The sequence below is a fragment of the Chiloscyllium plagiosum genome, chromosome 26, assembly GCF_004010195.1.
Source record: "Chiloscyllium plagiosum isolate BGI_BamShark_2017 chromosome 26, ASM401019v2, whole genome shotgun sequence".
NCBI classification, from domain to species: Eukaryota; Metazoa; Chordata; class Chondrichthyes; order Orectolobiformes; family Hemiscylliidae; genus Chiloscyllium; species Chiloscyllium plagiosum.
Window position 1 is genome coordinate 44234611 of NC_057735.1, and position 8251 is coordinate 44242861.

Genomic DNA, 8251 nt, shown 5'->3' on the forward strand with positions numbered 1-8251 from the left:
TCAGGATTTGAAGCTGAGATTTTGCTTGATAATAAGTAGATGCTGGAGATTGGAAATATAAACAGAGTTGAAAGAACTCAACATGTTGGGGCATTTTCTGTGGGGAGAGAGAAACAGAGTTAACATATTCAGTCTGATATGACTCTTCTTTGAAGTTACTACTAATGTGATGTTACTACTATGCTACCACCGCCCGAGAAAGCTGTGAGGTGTCTCATTTAAAGACAGGATGCCTTTCCGCAATTGAGCTTCATCAGAAGGAAGACCACTGGTGACATCAATGAGCAGCTCCTGTTGTGTTGGGATTCCCTCCCAAGCTTTCATTGATGAATTGAGGAAATGATACAGAAGTAAGTTTCCCAACTTCAGCATCAAGAGGCCGATATATTCAGGAATTGCAGTGCATATGAAGCCGAAAGCAGATGGCAAATAAGTGAAAGTTTTACTGGTCTCTGTAAACAGCATTTCACAAGTGTCTGCGATACATCACAGAGATACCGAGTATCTTACTCATGGAGTGGCTGTGTACATTGTTACCTCCACTGCTGTGATAGGAATGACTGGCACTTTAAAACAACACTGGCTCATATTTAACAGCTTCAAACTCGAGAAGAAAGTGTTAATGAATCACTCTGTTTATGATTCAGGTCAGTCCTTTTCACTGTGATTGAAAAATTGGAACTAGTTCTTGATTATATTTGTCTAACGAACGGGGAAGGCTCCTAAATACGATGGGCCGAGGAGTGACAGATGGAGTTAAAATAACTGTGAGGTGTTGCATTTTGGAAAGGCAAATCAGGGCAGGATTTATACACTTAATGGTAAGGTCCTGGGGAGTGTTGCTGAACAAAGAGACCTTGGAGTGCAGGTTCATAGTTCCTTGAAAGTGGAGTTGCAGGTCAACAAGGTGGTAAAGAAGGTATTTGATACACTTGCCTGTTTTGGTCAGTGTATTGAACATAGGAATTGGGATGTCATGTTACGGCTACACAAGACATTGTTTAGCCACTTTTGGACGACTGCGTTCAATTTTGCTCTCCCTGCCATACGAAAGATGTTGTTAAACTTGAAAGGGTTCAGAAAAGATTTACAATGATGTTGCCAGGATTGAGCTGTAAGGAGAGGCTGAATAGGCCGGGGCTATTTTCCTGGAGCATCGGGGGCTGAGGGTTATCGAGGTTTGTAAAATCATGAGGGGCATGGCTAGGGTGAATAGCCAAGGTCTTTTTCCCGGAGTAGGGGAGTCTAAAACTAGAGAATGTATAACTAAGGTGAGAGGGGAAAGATATAAAAGGGACCTAAGGGGCAATCTTTTCAAGCAGACAGTGGTGCGTGTATGGAATGAGCTGCCAGAGGAAGTGGTGGAGGCTGGTACAGTTACATTTGAAAGGCATCTGGGTGAATACGTTAGATTTAGAGGGATACGGGCCAAACGCTGGCAAATGTGACTAGGTTAATTTAGGATTTCTGGTTGAGTTGAACTGAAGGGTATGTTTCCATGCTGTGCATCTCTATGCCTCTATAAATGGCTAGATCCACTGGCCAAACCTTAGGTAATCAGTCTTCTCCTGAACTCAAGCGACTTTTTGTCCATTCCTCAACTGAGCTTTATTGAAATGTATCAGTGGGCCATCGCTGAACCAATCTCAATTTAGGGGCTGCTTTGCGACCACTTTGAATTCATTGTCTGTAATGAAGACAGAAGGGATCTCCATTGCATTAAACTGGATTGGATTTGATTGCAGGTTCAGAGGTGTCAGTCCAGACTTCAATCCACTATGTATCTCATCCTCAAATAAGTGGATTCTTTTTGGTGTGACAGTGGGAGGTCTCCAAATCTGCCTTAGATTTTCTTGTCATCTATTGCATCCCACAAAAGAATTTGCAGCAATTGGCAGTTAGAATCCTTCTAATGCATTCCACAACTCAGTGATTAATATAATTGCTACTTTAGCCAACGCATGGTTTTCATTCCATCTGGGTCTGATTGAATTGTACAAGGAGGTACAATAATTGCTTGAAACATTGCATTGCTTCCAGTGGGAACATCCCAGAATTTGCAGGAATGTTGAGAACAAAGCCCATCCATGCCCTTAATGAATTTGGTCACCCAAACATTCAATTCACTTCTGCCCAAATGCCACAGTGGAATTGAGAAGATTCAGCACTGCTGAGTGTTAAGTTATCAATAAATGGGCATTGTTTACCCCATCAATCGTGTTTCCTGGGAGTTCAGCTCCACAGGTATCAGCTGTCCTCAAGTCCAGTGTTTTCTCTAAATTCTGTTTGCTCAGAGCCACCAACTTGGTGTTCCACATGTCCCATTGAAGATTGATGTCCAGAACAGTCCCTTAAAGGGACCACAGCCTTTGTGCAGCCTATTCTGCCACTCACTGCACACCTATACACCCACTCAATGCTAGAGGAACATTGCCCAGTGCTCCAATCAGGTGTGAACTGAGATGTTGGATGGGTAATATTTCAAGCGTGTGTTGCCTTGTGCATCAACCACCAATTTAGGGACATACAGATGGTCTTCCGCGTTTTCCAGTACAACTAGCAGGCGGGTAATGTCCCTTTTCAGGGGCATGCACTTAAAAGGGGCACCATGGCATCTTTAGCTCCCCCTGGGGGAGAGGTGAAGTTAGTTCTAACATAGGCAGCCTGAATGAAATTAGCCAATGCAGCACAGGTAATGGAGGATAGAACCAGCTGCTTTGCTTGAGTACAGTGTTGCCCAACAGTAATTACGGATTAGCCACAGATATAGTTGCACCAACACATCCTTAGCCTTCTGCACTGTGCTTAGAAAATGCCTTCCTCACAAACAGGTAAATGTACTTAACGTGCATGTAACTTATTTCCCAGGCAACTGTGTTCAGTTGGCAATCAAGAAAGGAAATCAGTCACAAAGATGATGAAACATATGCACTCTGCTCTTCTCTTCTCCGTGATCAATAAACAGGTGAACATAAATATGCTGTGTGAATGGATCGGTTAGTTCAGTTGGCTGGATGGCTGATTTTTCAGGCAGAGTGATGCCAACAGTGTGGGTTCAGTTTCTGAGGTTCAAGGTCTCTCCTCAGCTGAGGTGTGCTGACCCTGAGGTGAAACCAGACCCAGTCTTCGCTCTAACTCTCTAATGAGAAAACAGCCCTCTGGGACTGTGGCAACTTTGCCCTCACCTTTGAATGGGAACATTGAGATTATAGGCAGCGCCTGTTCCCCATTTTCCTTTCCTAACTAGAATGAAATTAGCCACATCTCTGTCTGTTCTTATTTCTGAGGGTGAGACTATGGACTTCCATTGGATTGATCCAAGCTTGCAGCAGGCTGACTGACCAGGAACCTCACCTATATGTGCTGCCTGCTATCATAGAGGCAGTGATGGTCAATAGGTCCTTGGATAGGGCTCGAACCAGGAGTGGAAATGTGTTGCTGGAGAAGCGCAGCAGGTCAGGCAGCATCTAGGGAACAGGAGAATCGACGTTTCGGGCATTAGCCCTTCTTCAGGAATCAGTTTCCTGAAGAAGGGCTAATGCCCGAAACGTCGATTCTCCTGTTCCCTAGATGCTGCCTGACCTGCTGCGCTTCTCCAGCAACACATTTCCATCTCTGATCTCCAGAATCTGCAGACCTCATTTTCTCCTCGAACCAGGAGTACCTGACCCAGAAGTAGCCACGTTGCCCACTGCATCGCAAGAGTTCCACTCGGCTCATGTGATCATTGTTTACATCAGGATAGACACTCACTTAGCGATTCATCAGGCAGTGCTCTGTTCAAAACAGAGAAAAAAATAAACAGCTGGAAAAACACAGCAGGTCTGGCAGCACCTATAGAGAGAAAAACAGATTTAACATTTTGAGTCCAGTGACCCATCATCGGAACTGAAACTGGTTGGGAAAAGGTGTTACCTATCCTGATAATAGGGCGGAAGAGATGGGGGTGTTTGACAGTGAGTAGAGTACATGAAGATGTTGCCCAGAGAGAGAGGGAGAAAGGGATAGGCAAATAAAGGGAATGCTGATGATAAGCTGAGAGAAAGATAAATGGTTAATTAAGTTGCTAAAGAGAAATGTAAATGGTAGAAAATGGGTTGGCTGTACTAGGAGCAACCCTCACAAACCAGTGGCTAGGGGTGTAGGGGAGAGTAATGTGTTAAACTCAATGTTGAGTCCTGTCAGCTGTAAGGTACCTAGGCGATAAAGAAGGTAATGTTCCTTTAACTTGCATTGAGCCTCGCTGGAGCAGGCCTGAGATAGAGATGTTGGCTTGGCAACATGATGGTGTGTTGGCAACTGGAAGTTTAGGGTCAATTTTGTGGACAGAATATTGGTGCTCTGTGAAGTGGGCATCCAGTCTGCGTTTCGTCTCCCTATGTACAGGAGACTACATTGTGAGCAGCGAATGCAATGGACAAGATTGAGTGAAACGCAAGTAAATCCCTGCTTCACTTGGAAGGTGTGTCTGGGGCCTTGGAAAGTAAGGAAGGTGGAAGTAAATGGGCAGGTATTCCACCTTCTGCTGTTGCATGGGAAGGTGCCATGGGGATGTGGGGGTGTGTTAGCGGTGGAGGAAAAATGGCCCAAGGTGTCCCAGAGGGAACGGTCCCTGACAAGGGAGAGGAGGGGAATATGTGTCTCATGGTGGCATTCGGATGAAGGTGGTGGAAATGGCTGTTTGTCATCCTTTGGATATGGAGGCTGGTGGGGAGGAAAGTGAGGTCCAGGAGGGCCATGTCACTATTGTGGGAGGGAAGGGAAGAGCTGAGAGCAGATGTGTGAGAAAATAACCAGTAAAACATAGAAAATAGGAGCAGGAGTAGGCCATTTGGCCCTTCAAGCCTGCTGTGCCATTCGTTATGATCATGGCTGATCTTCCTACTCAGCGCCCTGTTCACATTCTCCCCCTTTAGCTCTAAGAACTACATCTAACTCCTTCTTGAAGACATTACATGCTTTTTCCTCAAACACTTTCTATGGCAGAGAATTTCACAGGCTCACTACTCTCTGGGTGAAGAGTTTTCTCCTAATCCCAGGCCGAAATAGCCTACACCATATCCTTGGAGTATGACCCCCTGGTTCTGGACTCGCTGGTCATTGGGAGCATCCTTCCTGCGTTTATCCACTCTACTCCTGTTAGAACTTCCTAAGTAACAAGTGATTGTGGCTATTTGGTTTAAGGTGGGAAGGCTTGACACTAACCTCCCTCACTCTCCACAAACTGAAGTCACTCATTCTTGATAATATTTTAGCGAATCTACAATTAGCTAATCTCCCAGGCACCCTCTCCAAGGCCTTCACCTCTTTCCTCAAGTCTGGTCTCCTGAGTATTATGGACCGTAGCCCTGGTCTCACCTGTAAGTGGGGGCATTTTGTTTTTTTCTGTGTCTGCCCTAGTAGCGCCTTTTATAAGTTTGAAGACAGGCTCACCCACCCCAGCTGTCTTTTCTTGAGTAAAGACCCCCAAACTGATCAATATTTCTTGACAGATTGTTAACATCAACGGAATTGGCAGCACATTCCATAATCCCCCAAAACAAGCCCCCACCCCAGGATTGACTCAGGTGGAGCCCAGGAATGTTCTGAATCCATCACAATGTATCACCTTCAATATGATCCAACTCCTAGCTCCTCCACATTGTATCTGTGAAATGGCCCCTTCGTTGCCCTCGTTGAGGTTTCACTATCTGGTCAACCACAAATTTTCAATGGGAGATGGTGACATAATCCAAAGGCCCAGACTAATGCTCGAGGCTCATGGGTTCGAATCCTACTGTGGTAACTGGTGGATTTTAAAAGTTCAAATAATAAACTCCTAATATAAAGCCAATCTCAGTAATGGTAACCCTGACAATCATTGTCATGTTTAAAAACCCATGAGTCACTCAACCTGAAACATTAACTCTGATTTCTCTCCACAGATGCTGCCAGACCTGCTGAGCTTTTCCAGCGATTCCTGTTTTGCTTCTGATTTACAGCATCCGCAGTTCTTTAGGTTTTTACTTATTTTGATTTTATGCGTCTTCAAGGCCAAGCTTTCCTTTGAGCTTTGCACTAGTTGCAAACAGAGATATTGTCAGGTCTAATGTAACAGCTGAGATCTAACCATAGGTATGTAAAGGTTTAGTGTCACATCCATACAATATATATGCAGTCTATGGAACAACATAGCCAATTAGATAGAGAATATTGACCATTTGAATATCTCCTCATGCTGAATCCGTCAGGGAATGACCGTACCAAGCATACAAGGGGATCAAAAATGATAATGAGGTCAAATTTACTACGACGCACTCCAAGTTGTTTTTGCCTGTGTTTCCTGGGAGGCCTGTACTCATTTTTCTAACCTACACTCGTGGTTTTTTTTTATATTATTGTTTGCATCATCTGACAAAGAATTCATTCAAACGTTTTCCACAAACACACACTCAGTCCTGACATAATGCATTGATGTAATGCTTAAATCCATGAAACTACGGGGGGGAAAGTGTTTCAAACCGAAGTATGTTCATAGTTTTTTCTTCATTTTTGTCAAAGATCATTCACAAGGAAAGATGCAGGTCGGAGGATGCTATTCCAACACTTTGGATGCAGATATGTGGACTACTGCTGGTCCTTCACATTATGAAACTCAGGGGGTTTGGTGAACACGGGAGATTACATCATTTGAATGTTGATCTCTTTATAAAATTTAGAGAAGATTTGCATTAGCACAATTTTAAGCTTCACTTGTAATTTCTTTAAATTGTTAATCAATAGTAAACAAGGTGCCTGTCAGTTGAGTTGTTAATTAGATGACTGGTTACAGTAAGTGATTCCTGTCAATAGAGAATGACTCATGCCTTTGGAATTTTTCCTGGTATGAAGACTGGAGGCTTTGATGATGCATACAGTAAAAGGTCTAGTTCTACTGAGCCCTGCTTCTACAGATTATTATTATTGTAATATTCAGAGGAAATGAGTGAAGAGGTGCTGTCTTGATCTTTTTCTTAAAAGCAGTGATCTGAAAAATGGAACAGGAGTCAGTAAGATTTGATTACTGAAGTTTAAAAACGTTAATTAAAATTGCTTAAATAAGGTGCTGACTGATTTCTTAAAGACAGAACTGAGATTTGTTTTAAGGTCATGGCATCTAAGTTCAATAATGTTTAACTTCCTATTTGTCAAGAATCAATCTAATTCAATGTTAACATTAGTCATAGAAACCCTACAGTGTGGAAACAGGCTATTCAATGCATTGAGTCCACACTGACCCTCCAAATAGCATCCCTCATAGACACCCTCCCCCCCCCACCCCACCTATCATTTTCATGGCTAACCCACTTGTCCTGTACATCCATGAACACTATGGGCAATTTAGCATGGCCTGTCATCTAACCTGCACATCTTTGGACTCTAGGAGGAGACCAGAGCACCTGGAGGGGACCCACAGACAGGAGGTGAGCATATGGTCACCACACAGGCAGTCACCCGAGGCTGGAATTGAACCCAGGTCCCTGACATTATGAGACAGCAGTGCTAATCAATGACCCACTGTGCCACCCCATTATCAATGACCCAACCTCTACTGCACTCTGGGAAAGACAAATCCATACACTAACAAGCCTCTGAGAGAGAAAACAAATTGTCCTCAGCTCTACTTTGAATGGGAAAACTTTTACTCTAGTCATTCTCTCCCGTGAGGGGAAACATCCATTTGGCATCCACCTTGTCAAGCTCCCATTGAAGCTGGTATGTTTGAGTAAGATCACCTCTCATTGTTCTAATCTTAAATAGTTATAAGCCCAGTCTCGCCAACCTTCTCATGAGACAACTCCTTCATCCCGGGAATCGGTTGAGCAAACCTATTCTGAATTGCTTCTAATACAATTTTAGATATTCTCTAAGCAGTCTGTACAGAGATGTTATCAGACACCTCTGCAGTGGGTGAAATACAAACTCCTGGCTCAGAGATAGGGACACTAATCATAGGAAGGAGAGGCAAGGCCAGGTGAATGATCACAGTAAGGTTGGTGGTCTGACGTATTCATTTTAATGCAAGGGGTGTAACAGGTGAAGAAGAAAGTAAGGACTACAGATGCTGCAGATCAAAGTCGAGAGTGTGGCACTGGAAAAACACAGCAGGTCAGGCAGCATCCGAGGAGCAGGAGAGTTGATGTTTTGGGCATAAGCCCTTCATCAAGAAAGTGGGCAGGGGGAAAGGGGGCTGAGAGATAAATAGGAGGGTGAGGCTGGGGAAAGGCAGCAG